At 46.0% G+C, this 15,458-nt stretch overlaps 1 protein-coding gene across 4 annotated transcripts in view; it reads left to right on the top strand.

The window, feature by feature from the left end:
* The window catches only part of SLF1 (SMC5-SMC6 complex localization factor 1), a 358,950-nt gene that overhangs the window by 204,126 nt on the left and 139,366 nt on the right, over positions 1-15,458 (top strand). The window lies entirely within an intron of this gene.

Here is a 15,458-nt window from a genome sequence, read left to right as displayed (position 1 = left end):
CTGATGAATAAGTTCTGAATGTGTCACTGAGAGATATTCACAAGAACTGCATGACCATGTTTGGGATGATATGTGCCTTTTGGTCAAAATGATGAACATCTGTTGTAGATAATATGTGAGACAAATGGTTAGTAGAGGGAGCTCATCCTGTTCTATATATTGAGAGGCAATGTTTTCAATAACCGAAGAATAACCATTATGCTGATTTTTGCAGTTTGTCACAAATGACATAATGATATACGTTCTGTCAAGTATGCGGTTTCCTGTGGAGCTTTTCTATCTTACATATGTAAGACTTGGCCACCCCGTGACTGCCTCACTCAACCCAGGACAATGCAGGCCCGCCACACTTTCTTTTTCACGGCGCAGATGCCACTATTCTCATTTGAGCCTATGGATGCACATGCTCTCATCTCTGATATGGACCCTGCAGGAGGAAAACCTCGTCAGCATGCCTGGATGATGTCATGAGAAACTGGCTATTTTAACACAGCTGTCCCGTTCACCAGCACCTCAGCAACAGGTCCTTCTGCTCCTGCAGTGCGTGTTGCTTCATTGTGTCTGTGCCTTGCCTCTTTGTTTTTGCTTTGTCCTGCCACCTTGTCCTGCCTTGTTTTTGCCTTGCCCTGCTTGTGCCTGCCCTGTTTTGGTTCCCAGTGCCTTGTTTTATCTTGTCTGTCCATCTCTGCCTGACCTCTGGTTCTGATCTTGGCCTCAAACCCTGACTATCCTTCTGGACTGCCACCTGCCTTGACTTTAGCATGGACCTCACCACTCCCTAGTCTCTGCCTTGACCATGACACCATTTGCTTCCTGCCTGCCCTGATCTCTGCCCACTATTTGACTTCAGCTGACCACTCCTTACAGGACTCTCACCTATGACTGCCAGCCCCTGGAACCCAAGAGCTTAATCTTCAGGGAAAGGGGATGATATAGGTGAAGCCTAGAATCAGTCCTAGTAAGAGCGAGTCCACTTGCTGTTGGCATGAGCCTAGTAGGTTAACCATGGCACAGCCCAAGTGCTCACATACATGACAACAAACCCGTAATCACTAAGATATCTATCTGAAAGAGCAGATTTCTGTTCTGACATGCTCAAGCAGCTTACTTCCTTGTGCTGCCTAATGTAAAGAGAAAAACCAATTCATTATATTCTTTTCTCTTATACTCAGCAAATTTTGTGCTGAAAGACTGTCATTTGACATTTGCTGAATTAATAAATGTGCTATAAGTTCTAGCCCAGTGAGAAGAGTTAAACTGACTTGAACCCTTATCACCTGCATTAATCAACCTGTACATATTAATCCACCCAATTTATACTAACACTGCTAATTAAACCCTTTTTTGTGACTCATTCTCAGAAACAGATTTAAGAATAGGCAATTTAGGCAACTGCCTCAGGCACCAAATTCTTGTAGGCACTTAGGCACTTCCACTGCGGGTATGCTGCTAACTGAGCCTACTGATGTGCCACTGTACCACTGAACAGCACCAACTCCACAGCAACTCTAGGAAGAAAATTCAGCACGGAATAATCAAGCAGATGCATGCCCACAGGCCCTGCTGCAGCCCTTGTATGGGTTTTCATAGCAATAGGAAGCCAAGGCAGGTATGTAGCAACAACAGGGAGTGTACAGCAGCTTACAGTACCCAAGAAAGTTTTTTCCAGAGTTACTTCTATTGTGGTATTGGCACCACTCAATGGAACAGTGGAGACTCTAAAGTGAGAGTTAGACTCCCAAGAGAGGGAAGGGTCAGGCAGGGGTGAGCCTGGCCCCACAGACCTACACCTCTAGTGACTTCTGTTGAGGGTAAGCCCTCTCCCCCCTTAGCACTCTCCAATTATTTCTGGGCAAGGGAAGCTCCACATTGCTTATGGTGACCCACATTTTAAATCTGGCCCTGGATAAAATATGACCTAGAGTCTGTTTACCACACAATTGCAGAAATACCAGCAGCTACCACTAATTCCATGTCACTGCCCACTCCCACCCCTTCTGCAACACTGCTTTCTGAGTAGTCAGATAGTGGTGGTGAAGAAATTTGGAGAAAGAAGAAACTGGAAAATTTGGAGGAGGTAGAAGACAGCAGGCAAGACCAGGTTAGGAGCTAAAAGACATTGAAGAGGAGGAGAGGAATGACCAAAGGACATTGAAAGGACAAGGAGTTGTTTGAACATTTTATGAAGCTTAGTTTCTTTCTTTGGTACAGAAATTTGCATGTGGGTATGAGAACAATCAAAAATGTGAATTTTTGTGTAATCATTTTATCATCAAACATTGGAAATGGTTTTCCCTATAGGAAACTAGACAAGAAATGAAGTCAGTTGGTAGCTGTCAAAATGCTCCATTTCATCTAAGGAAGAGCAGTTTTCTAAAATACACAATGACATCACAGTAAACTCAGACCTCCAAGACATTTCAACTAACCTAGAATCTGATGTACTAAAGGGCTTTTCCCATTTCATGTCAATGAGAAAAATGCCCATAGTAACATAGTAAATGACCGCAGAAAAAGTACAACCAGCCTACCAACCTGTACAGTTTTCTTTAGGATATACATGTTTAGATCTTTGTCTGTCCCTGTATGCTTTACAGTAAAGACTGCTGACCATTTTAGTAGCACCCTTTGGATCAGTTCCTCTTGATGGTGCTGTTTCCAGAATTGTACACAGTATTCCAAATGAGGTCTCACCAGGAACTTATACAGAGGCAACATCACCTCTTTTTTTTCTGTTGACAATTCCTTTCATTATGAACCCAACCATCTTTCTGGCCTTTGCCTTCACTTCATCCATCTCTTCGGCCACCTTGAAATAGAAACATAGAAATGATGGCAGAAGAAGACCAAACAGCCCATCCAGTCTGCCCAGCAGGCTATGCACTTTTTTTTTTCCCCCTCTTACTTGTTACACTTGGCTCTTAGTACCTTTTAGTTCTATTTCCCTTCCACCCCACCATTAATGTAGAGAGCAGTGTTGGAACTGCATCTAATTGAATATGTAGCTTAGTTAGGGGGTAGTAACCGCCTCAATAAGCAAGCTACACCCATGCTTTTGTTTACTGACTATGTACTTCAGTCCTTGTTGGTTGTTGTCTATATTTAGATCCTCTTTTCTACATTGCCCCTGCCGTTGAAGCAGAGAGCTATGCTGGCTATGCTTTGAAAGTGAAGTAACAGACTTTCTCCCCTGCCATTGAAGCAGAGAGCTATGCTGGCTATGCGTTGAAAGTGAAGTAACAGACTTTCTCACAGGACAAGCAGGATGGTTGTCCTCACAAATGGGTGACATCGAGGATGGAGCCCCAACCACGGAAAACTTCTGTCAAAGTTTCAGGAACTTTGACTGGCCCCTACTGGGCATGCCCAGCATGGCACCAACCCTGCAGCCAGCAGGGGTCTCCCTTCAGTCTTCTTTTTTCCGCGCAGCAGTAGCCACGCGGTAGAAGAGCTCTTAACCACGTTCCTGACAGGAATTTTGAATAATTAATTCTGAAGAAAAATTTGCCCCTCAGGGGTCTCCCTTCGACAAATTTTTCGGTCCGCGGATCTTCGGTAAGTTTTTGCCGTCGTTTGGTCGACTTCCGTCGAGTTTGGCCCTTGAGGCCCGTTGGCATTCGACAGTCCCGCGGCTAAATTTTTGGCCTTTCGCCATGGCGTCGGGGTTCCATCGGTGTCCGGACTGTACTCGAACTATGTCAGTCACAGACCCTCATGGAGTCTGTGTTTTATGTTTAGGGAGTGAGCATGATGTTCTGACTTGCACCAAATGTGCCCTAATGACACCAAAGGGTCGCAAAGCCAGAATGGAGAAGATGGGGCTCCTCTTCCAAGCTCGTACCCCAACGCCATCGATTGCATCGATGTCATCGGAACCGGCACCGTCGAGGTCTCATCATCATCGACAACCCTTCGGTGACCGTCCGCCATCGATGACTTCGCGGCCATCAACTCCCGTTCCTTCCCCTGATGATCGAGGGGATCGGAAAGAAAAACATCGCCATCGACGTCATAAGTCTCGGCCTGTCGAGGAATCGACGTCATCGACCTCAGCACCGACCGAGCCACCGCCAAAAAAGTCTCGATCAGAAGTGGCACCGTCCACTACTGTTTCGCAGGCACCGAGGCAACCCTCACCCCCTCGGGGTTTGGGAGCCGCGATCCCACCGGTGACGGTGGTCCCTCCGGCTCAGCCTCAGCCTCCCTCTCCCGTCGAGCCGGGTCTTGTTACCCCTGGTCTCCGGGCAGAACTGGACCAGCTGGTCCAGGAGGCCATCGACAAGGCGATGCTACGGTTCCAGACTCCTCCGGCACCGAGAGTGGAACCGGTCACGAGCCGATTGCAGCAGCACTGGCACCGCCACTACACCGGATGGAGGCGCTCATGACAGCCCTTCCACCGGTGATACCTGAGTCACCGACACCGGTAAGACCGCTGTCACCGACAGGTTTATCATCAGGTGGAGAAACACCGTATCAAATTCCCCCTTCGGGAATTGTTCAATCGATGCCAGGTCTTCCCTCGCCACCGATTTCTTCTTCGAGGGCGATATGCACCTCTGCTCCACCGAGGTTTCCGATGCCGACACCGATTCCATCGAGACCGACACCGGTTCCCTCGATGCCTATACCGGCACCGATTCCATCGAGGATTTTCTCGATGCCCCCGGTGATTCCAACCAATATTTCGGAACCTCAACCTGGGCCTTCAGGTGTTCAGCCCTCTCGAGGTCCTGCAGGTCATCATCCAGATCCCTATGATACTTGGGGTGATGATACCTCTACTGACACCGATGATTTGCCTTCACCGCCCTCTCCTGCGGAGAGTAGAAAGCGTTCTCCCCCTGAGGACCTCTCTTTCATAAATTTTGTGAAGGAAATGTCAGAGTTGGTCCCATTCCAACTTCAATCTGAACAAGATGACAGGCACCAGATGATGGAATTGCTCCAATTTTTGGATGCCCCGAAAGTCATCACTTCTATTCCCATTCATCAGGTTTTTCTAGACCTTCTTAAAAAGAATTGGGAATCTCCCGGATCTGTTTCCCCGGTCAACCAAAAAGCTGACTCTACATATCTTGTACAGTCAGCACCTGGTTTTCAAAAACCTCAGTTAGACCATCATTCTGTAGTCGTAGAATCAGCTCAAAAGAAAGCTAAGCGACTAAAGCCACACTCTTCCATACCTCCTACTAAGGAAAACAAATTCCTAGATAGTATAGGTAGGAAGGTATATCATGGAGCTATGCTGATTTCCAGAATAGCTTCTTATCAACTTTATATGACTCAATATAATAGGGTCATCCTGAAACAGATGCAGGAATACACTGATGCCTTGCCTGAACAGTTCCAGCCACAGCTTCAATCCCTTCTAAATAAAGGGTTTGAAGCTGGGAAGCATGCAATACGAACAGCCTATGACATCTTTGATGCTTCCACTAGAATTTCTGCCACGGCCATCTCTGCCAGACGTTGGGCTTGGCTTAAATCATCTGACCTTCGTCCAGAAGTTCAGGACAGGCTCTCTGATTTACCCTGCCTAGGGGATAATTTGTTTGGTGAGCAAATTCAACAAATTGTTGCTGAATTGAAGGATCATCATGAGACACTTAAACAGCTCTCATCCATTCCTCCTGACTTGCCTTCTAAACAGCCCTTTAGAAAGGACTCCAAGAAGTCTTTCTTTAGGCCACGAAAGTATTATCCCCCATCAACCAAGCCTAGGCCTGCACGGTCTTACCATAAGACTCAGCCTCGCCAGACTCGTAAACAAAAGCCTGCAGCAGCTCCACAACCGGGCCCTGCGGCGGGTTTTTGACTTTCACTTAGAGAGCAGTTGTCAAACCCCTCTTCCAGCTATACCGGTAGGAGGACGGCTGTGCCACTTCCTAGAAAAGTGGCATCAAATCACCACAGATCAATGGGTGATAGCAATCATTGCACAGGGTTACCACCTCAACTTCCTATCCCTTCCTGTCGACTCCCCACCTTTGCAGGCGTGGAGACTCACCGATCACTCTGTTCTTTTAGAGCAGGAAGTTTCTCTTTTCCTACAGTCAAACACTATAGAACCCGTTCCTCCCTTACAACAAGGACTCGGGTTCTATTCCAGGTACTTCCTGATACCAAAAAAGTCAGGGGGACTTCGTCCAATCCTAGACCTACGGGCCCTCAACAAGTACCTTTCCAAGGAGAAGTTCAAGATGGTAACCCTGGACTCGCTGCTCCCTCTACTGCAAAGAGGGGATTGGCTATGCTCTCTAGACCTGAAAGACACATATTCCCACATTGCGATCACAGAATCTCATCGCAAATACCTGCGTTTTCTAGTAGGCCGAAACCACTACCAATACCGAGTACTACCTTTCGGCCTGGCGTCCGCACCACGAGTCTTTACCAAATGCCTCGTGGTGGTAGCAGCATTCCTCAGGAAGGAAGGTGTCCACGTCTACCCCTACCTGGACAATTGGTTAATCAGGGCCCCAACCCAGCAAATAGCTCGGTCCTCCCTGACCCTAACAATTCATACTTTGCTCTCTCTAGGATTTCTTGTCAATTACGAGAAATCCTACTTGGTCCCATCTCAGACCTTATCTTTCATTGGGGCAGACTTGGACACCTTACAAACAAAAGCCTTCCTCCCTCATCAACGGGCCAAGACTCTGGTGTCCCTAGCTCGCCAGCTGCGGTCTCAACACACAGCCACGGCTCGCCAATTCCTCATTCTACTAGGACATATGGCCTCCTCAGTTCAAGTAACTCCCATGGCCCGTCTGGCCATGAGAGTCACACAATGGACTCTAAGACTACAATGGACTCAAGCTCTTCAGCCTCTGTCCTCCATTGTTACAATCACCGACGCACTCCGTCTGTCTCTTGCCTGGTGGACAAATCAATGCAACCTCCTACAGGGCTTGTCCTTTCTTCCACCAGATCCCCAGATAATCCTCACCACCGACGCTTCCAACATCGGGTGGGGAGCCCATCTACACAATCTGCAAACTCAAGGATACTGGTCACTAGAGGAAGCCAAACACCAGATAAATTTCCTGGAGCTGCGAGCAATCCGCTATGCTCTCAGGACCTATCAAGATTGCCTATCGAACCACGCAATCTTAATTCAAACAGACAATCAGGTGGCCATGTGGTACATAAACAAGCAGGGAGGCACAGGCTCCTTCCTTCTGTGTCAGGAAGCTGCGCAGATTTGGGCGGAAGCCCTCTCCCGCTTCATGTACCTCAGAGCCACCTACCTCCCGGGAGTGGACAATGTATTGGCAGACCAGCTGAGCCGTGTCTTCCAACCACACGAGTGGTCACTCGACCCCTTGGTAGCGACCTCTCTGTTTCACAAATGGGGTTATCCCCACATAGACCTCTTTGCGTCCCCTCAGAACCACAAAGTGGACAATTACTGCTCTCTCATTCGGAGCTAGCACTCTCGGCCGAGGGATGCGTTCTCCCTCACGTGGACAACCGGTCTGCTTTATGCATTCCCTCCACTTCCTCTTCTGTCGAAGACTCTCGTGAAGCTGCGTCAGGACAGAGGAACTATGATCCTGATAGCACCGCACTGGCCACGCCAAGTGTGGTTTCCCATACTACAGGATCTCTCCATCCGCAGACACATTCCTCTGGGAATGGACCCGCATCTGCTCACTCAAAACGACGGATGCCTCCTCCATCCCAACCTCCAAGCCTTGTCACTGACGGCATGGATGTTGAAAGGTTAGTCCTTCAGCCATTTAACCTTTCGGATTCAGTTTCTTGTGTCCTGATCGCTTCACGAAAGCCTTCCACAAGAAAATCTTACTCATACAAATGGAAACGGTACACATCATGGTGCACTTCTCAGTCCCTTGATCCCCTTTCCTGTCCAATCTCTAAATTCTTGGACTATTTATGGCATCTATCAGAATCAGGTCTAAAGACCTCTTCCATTAGAATGCATGTTAGTGCGGTAGCCGCCTTCCATAAAGGTATCGGGGGTGTCCCTATCTCAGTACAACCCCTGGTAACCCGTTTTCTTAAAGGCTTGCTCCATTTGAAGCCACCTTTACGCCCTCCAGCCCCATCTTGGGACCTTAATCTGGTTCTTGGTCGCCTTATGAAACCACCTTTCGAACCTCTGCACTCCTGTGACCTAAAATATCTCACATGGAAAGTGTTATTCCTTTTGGTTATCACTTCAGCTCGCAGGGTTCGTGAATTACAGGCCCTAGTTACCTATCCGCCTTACACTAAACTCCTGCAGGACCGGGCGGTACTCCGCACTCACCCTAAATTTTTACCTAAGGTAGTTTCGGAGTTTCATATCCATCAATCCATCATACTACCTATCTTCTTTCCCAGGCCCCACTCCAACTCAGGGGAACAGACTCTGCATACCCTAGACTGTAAACGAGCTCTATCTTTTTATCTAGACCGTACAGTTTCTCACAGGAAGAGCACTCAATTATTCGTCTCTTCCCATCCTAACAAGTTAGGACAACCTGTGGGTAAGCAGGCTCTTTCCTCCTGGTTGGCGGACTGCATTTCCTTCTGCTATCAGCAAGCTGGCATTCCTTTCCAAGACCGTGTTAAGGCACACTCTGTGAGGGCCATGGCGACTTGAGTAGCACACCTTCGATCGGTGCCGCTTCCTGACATCTGCAAAGCTGCAACCTGGAGTTCCCTCCATACCTTTGCAGCCCACTATTGTTTGGATAAAGCTGGAAGACAAGATTCCATCTTCGGCCAATCTGTCTTGCGTAACCTTTTTCCAACTTGATGTACCAACATCCTTCCACCTCCCGGTAGGGTGCGGATGTCCTTACCAAATTCCTCCCCAGTTGTTGTGCCTGTTGCACGCCGTTGGGTACATTTGGTGCAAGTCAGGACATCCTCAGCTCGGTACTCACCCATTTGTGAGGACAACCATCCTGCTTGTCCTGTGAGAAAGCAAATGTTGCTTACCTGATGTAACAGGTGTTCTCACAGGACAGCAGGATGTTAGTCCTCACGAAACCCGCCTGCCACCCCGCGGTGTTGGGTTCGTTTTTATTTTATCTTTTCGGCACTGCCTGTAGCTTTGAAAACAAGACTGAAGGGAGACCCCTGCTGGCTGCAGGGTTGGTGCCGTGCTGGGCATGCCCAGTAGGGGCCAGTCAAAGTTCCTGAAAGTTTGACAGAAGTTTTCCGTGGTTGGGGCTCCATCCTCGATGTCACCCATTTGTGAGGACTAACATCCTGCTGTCCTGTGAGAACACCTGTTACATCAGGTAAGCAACATTTGCTTTCTCCCCTGCCGTTGAAGCAGAGAGCTATGCTGGCTATGCGTTGAAAGTGAAGTAACAGACTTTCTCCCCTGCCGTTGAAGCAGAGAGCTATGTTGTATATGCGTTGAAAGTGAAGTATCAGACTTTCTCCCCTGCCGTTGAAGCAGAGAGCTATGCTGGATATGCGTTGAAAGTGAAGTATCAGACTTTCTCCCCTGCCGTTGAAGCAGAGAGCTATGCTGGCTATGCGTTGAAGTGAAGTATCAGACTTTCTCCCCTGCCGTTGAAGCAGAGAGCTGTGCTAGATATGCATTGAAAGTAAAGTATCAGGCTTATTTGGTTTGGGGGTAGTAACCGCCGTAACAAGCAAGCTACACCCCGCTTTTTTAAGAATGCAAATCCTTTTTTTTTTCCACATTTCCTCTTACCGTTGAAGCTTAGAGCAATGTTGGGGTCGCATTAACCGTGTGTATGTATATTGAATAAGGGTATTATCTCCAGGTAGTAGCCTTCATTCCCGCGAGCCACCACCTCTTCATTCATGTCCTCTAGACTTGATAGATCCACAGTGTTTATCCTACGCCCCTTTGAAGTCCTTCACAGTTCTGGTCTTCACCACTTCCTCCGGAAAGGCATTGCAGGCATCCACCACCCTCTCTGTGAAGAAATATTTCCTGACATTGGTTCTGAGTCTTCCTCCCTGGAGCTTCAGCTCGTGACCCCTGGTTCTGCTGATTTTTTCTGACGGAAAAGGTTTGTCGTTGTCTTTGGATCGTTAAAACTTTTCAAGTATCTGAAAGTTTGAATCATATCACCCCTGCTCCTCCTTTCTTCCAGGGTGTACATATTTAGATTCTTCAATCTCTCCTCATAAGTCATTCGATGAAGACCCTCCGCCTTTCTGGTCGCTCTTCTCTGTACCGCTTCCATCTTGTCTCTATCTCTTTGTAGATAAGGTCTCCAGAACTGAACACAGTACTCCAGTTGAGGCCTCACCAAGGACCTGTACAAGGGGATAATCACTTCCCTTTTCTTTCTCGATATTCCTTTCTCTATGCAGCCCAGCATTCTTCTGGCTTTTGCTATTGCCTTGTCACATTGTTTTGCCAACTTCAGATCATTTGACACTATCACCCCAAGGTCTCTCTCCTGCTCCGTGCACATCAGCCTTCCCCCCATCGAATACAGTTCATTCGGATTTCCACTCCCCATATGCATGACTTTCCCGCCTCATTCTCTCCACTCCTTCCGGCATGTCCACTCTGTTGCAGATCTTAGTGTCGTCTGCAAATAGACAAACCTTACCTTCTATCCCATCCGCAATGTCGCTCACAAAGATATTGAACAGTACCGGTCCCAACACCGATCCTTGCGGTACACCGCTTAAAACCTCTCTCTCCAGAGAGAGTTCCATTTACCATCACAGATTGTCTTCTGTCCGTCAACCAGTTTGCAGTCCAGGCCACCACCTCGGCACTCACTCCTAAGCTTCTCATTTTATTCACCAGTCTCCTGTGCGGAACCGTATCAGAAGCTTTGCTGAAATCCAAGTAGATGACATCGAGCGCTCTTCCTTGATCCAATTCCTTGGTTACCCAGTCAAAAAAGTCAATCAGATTTGTCTGACAGGATCTTCACCTGGTGAATCCATGCTGCCTCTGGTCCAGCAATTCTCCGGACTGTAGATAGTTCACTATTCTCTCTTTCAACAGTGACTCCATTACTTTTCCCACCACCGAAGTGAGGCTAACCGGTCTGTAGTTACCAGCCTCTTCTCTGTTCCCACTCTTGTGAAGCAGGACCACCACCGCTCTTCTCCAATCACTCGGCACCACTCCCGTTTCTAGGGATCTATTGAACAGGTCACACAGCGGACCTGCCAGCACATCTCTGAGCTCCCTGATTAAATACAATCACTCTCAGATTCTGCTATTTCATGTTTAAAATAATTTTACCACTATATTGTATCGCTTCCTTGAGTTTCTGCAGCCCAAATGCATGACGCTGCATTTTTTAGTATTAAATCCTAGCTGCTAGATTCTAGACTATTCCACAAGCTTTGCTAGACCCTGCTTCATGTTTTCCACACCTTTCTGGGTGCCTGCCCTGTTGTAGATTTTGATATCATCCACAAAAAGACAAACCTTTCCGAATAGTCCTTCCACAAAAATGTTGAGAAAAACTGGGCCAAAGAGCAATCCCTTTGGCACACCCATAGTAAAACCCTTCTCTGAGTGAACTTCATTTACCACTACCTTTTGTCACCTCCCACTCAACTAGTTTCTAACCCAGTCAGTCACTTGGGCGCATGGCAAGGGCACTCAGTTTATTTCTAAGTCACCTATGCTGAACCATGTTCAAAGACTTTACTGATATCCAAGTAAACCTTGTGGTCATCCAGTCAAATAATTTGTTTAGATTTGTCTGGCAAGATCTACCTCCAGTAAAACCTTGCTACCTCGAAGATTGTAATTCATTAGATTCCAAAAATATAAACAGTCCTGTGTTCTAGTAGTGATTTCATTAATTTACTAACACAAATATCAGATTAACTGGCCTTTACTTCCACTTTAGAGAAGAGGAACCTTACCTGCTTGTCTCTCTGGTCCTCCAGAAATATTCCTGACTCTAAAGAAGCATTGAAAAGGTCAGCTAGCAGAGCCACTAGAACTGTATGTTTCCTTAAACTTTTTGGATGCATCCTATTCAGCTACATTGCTTTAACTACTTTTAGTTTAGCTAGGTCTTTACAAACATAATCATCTAAAAATTGTTTGAGGTTTGCCTCATTTGCAGTCCCATTTTCATCCATTTTCTTTGGTCCTACTCTTGGCCCATCTTTAGTGATCAGTAAGCAGAAATATTTGTTGAGCAATTTCGCTTTTTCTTCTTTGGTCTCTATTATATTCCTCCTTTTCGTATTTGAGTTTCATAACGCCAGTTTTGTACTTCCTCCTGTCACTAACACATCTTAAAAAAAAAAAAAAGTTTAAAAAAGTTTTGTTCCTCGTTTTACTCTGTGTTATTGTTTGTTCCATTTGCATCTTCACTGTCCTGACTACCTTCCCAACTTCTCTTGTCTTCCTCCTCTAAATTGAAAATGGTTTTATTTTATTTAATTTTGATATTGTATTATTTAATTGCATTTTATTAAGTGATGTCATTTTTTTTTAAAATTTAAATGTAATCCGTTTTGAATAATTGATACAGTGGAATATAAGTTTATTTTTATTTATTTAAGGGTTTTATATACCGTCATTCGTGGAACACATCACGACGGTTTACATCATACGAAATCATAAAAACAATAGTCAAAATAAAATAATTAAAATACATTGTTTCTAGTATCAAATAAAATTAGTTAATAACATAAAATAAAATATTATTGCATTTCCTCGTACTAGCTATTCCTTTTTTTCAAGATGATCAGCATAGGCCTGCTCGAAGAGCCATGTCTTCAATGCTTTCTTAAAAGCTTTAAACTCTGATTCTAGACGCAATTCAGCCGGCATTGTGTTCCAGATACAAGGACCAGCAATCGAAATGGAAGCGAATAAATGTATTTATGAATGTTAGTCTTTCTTTTCCTGCTACTTTTTAAAGAACCATAATGGCTTTTTCCTCTCTCCTTTACTTTCCTAAAAAATAAAAGAACCCTGAAACAACAGGCCTACAGGCTTCAGGAACTTTTTGCCTCACCGGAGCCATCGGAGGCTCATTCGTCACCTGGCCCCGCTATTTTACCGGCTCCCTCAAAAAAAAGAGGGCATCATCGTGGGATCCTCAGTCCTCCAATCTTGGAGGTAAGGACTTGGCAAGCCGGCAAAGGCCATCAGATTTCAAACAATCCATAGAGCCAGAATCGCCGACGCAAGAGACATTGGCGACAAAAATCTCGGCGCCTAAAACTTCTGCGCCTAAGATGCCTTATGCGCATAAATCAATGACGGCGCATAACACTTCCGCGCCTGAAGCAGTATCGGCGCACAAGACTGCTGCGCACATGGCGCCGAAGACACTTGTGCGCATGGCACCGAAGGACCCTGCGCGCACGGCGCAGAAGACTTCTGCGCGCAAGGCGCCGACAACGTCTGCACGCCCAGTGCAAGACATATCTGTCCGCATGGCACCAGAGACCGGCGCTGATAGCTCTTGTGCGCATGGAATCAAAAAGATATGCGCACAAGTCTAGATCTGCTCACAACTCCAAATCGACGACAAAACACTGGAACACCCATCTCATGTAATACAACATGGGTTAAAACAATGATGTGGACACTCACAGAGGTCTTACTCCACCTCTCCATCGATAACCCCACCTCGTTCGGGTACTTCCCTTTCTTCGAGAGCTACTTCGACAGAGTTTACAATAAAACAGAAAGCGATCACCGTCTTCATGTAGAAGTCAAACAGACTCGTCGTCACACTATTATCATAAGCACTCACGGCACTCCCACCACAAAAAGTCGGCAAAGAGGAGTGCAACATGGGAAGTAAGCCCTTCGACTTCTAAATCATCTCATGTACCAACTTCAAATACCTTCTCCCACAGAGAGGTAATATAAGTTGCTTCTTCTAACGCTTCTACAGCTTCAGAGGATTCGATGGACATATGTGAAAAGAAACAGAAAGACCAGAAAGTATCTAGTACTTTACCTCAAACCACTCCAATGCAACCTAAAGCATGTGAGTCACAAGAACCAGATAATTTTACAATAATGCCCCCTCGTACAAAAGAGGCATTTTATCAATTGTCCCAATCCTTAGCAGGATTTTATGAAACACTTCATTCATCATTCAAAATGTCTAATCTTGCCTCTTCAGTTCTCCGGAACATAACACACAGACTGCTAAAGAACCATTGGTGGAGCCTCCAACATCTCTCATAGTCAACCGACCAACTTTACCGAATTATAAACAGGATATTTATTTATTTAAATTCTTTTAATATACCGATGCTCAAGACAAGTCTTATCATACCGGTTTACAATACATCTTTTGATTCTCCTTCACCGCAAACATCCCCATCATCATCTAGGGGATTCCCATCAGATCCGCAGGAACAACCTCAGGAGCCATATTCCCCTCCGGAAGACCTTACATACCCAAAATTTCTGGAAAAATTGGGTACAATATTGCATCTAGAGGACCAAAAAGAGACAGACCCTAGATCAGAAACCCTTGGTCTCCTAAAGATTTTCAATACTCCAGGAGAACCAACATCTCTTCCACCAGAAGAACTCCTGCATTCGGTCTTACAGAAATCCTGGGAAACACCTTACGCAATCTCAGTGGTTCCAGGAAGACGGACATAAAATTCCGTATGAGGAAAACATCACCGTACTCTATACCACAATTACCTCTTGCTTCAATTGTGGTAGAGTCGGTGATACAAAGATTTAAGAAAACAAGGTCACATTCCTCATACCCACCAGGCAAAGACAACAAATATTTGGTTGAGTTTGGCAGAAAAATATACCATAATTCAATGTTGAATGCCCGAATTATGCACCATCAATTCTACATGGTACAATACCTATATGAGTGCATACAAGCTATAAAAGGTATGTTGTCTTCGACTGCGGATGAGATACCTCCGCCTCTACATGACATGGAAGAGTGTTCTCGACACCTTTTGAGGTCGATCTATGAAGCATATGAAACATCTTCCTGGACATCTGCAACAGCCATTGCAGCCCGAAGACTAGCATGGTTACGCTCAAGTTCGATAAGTGAAGATTTACACGAAAAACTAACAAACCTCCCATGTACAGGAGATAACCTTTCGGAGAACGATTCCAGGACACAGTAGGTAAACTGAAGGAGGAAGCTCTAGCAGTACAATCATTAACATCACAACCTCACTATTCGACCACACGTCATTATATGGGATCTACTCATCGGCAATCATATGCCAGGAGACCTTACAGGTCTTACCAGTCCTTTCGTACACAGACATACCCTTCTTTCCAGCACCCTGCTCCACAACAGAATACCTCCAACCAACGTAGAGGTAAAGCACGTAACCAGAGACAACAGGCACAACAGCCGACCACTGCAGTAAAATCGACTCCATTTTATAGTTACCCAGCCACCATCAGAGCATCAAGCACCACCCGGCAGGATTCATTCTTGCCTGGCAGCCTGGGAGAGGATAACATCCGATCAGTGGGTTTTGGAGATAGTATGGCACGGTTCCCA

Source organism: Rhinatrema bivittatum, chromosome 1 (assembly GCF_901001135.1).
Source record: "Rhinatrema bivittatum chromosome 1, aRhiBiv1.1, whole genome shotgun sequence".
Lineage (NCBI taxonomy): Eukaryota > Metazoa > Chordata > Amphibia > Gymnophiona > Rhinatrematidae > Rhinatrema > Rhinatrema bivittatum.
This window is presented reverse-complemented; position numbering and strand designations above follow the sequence as displayed.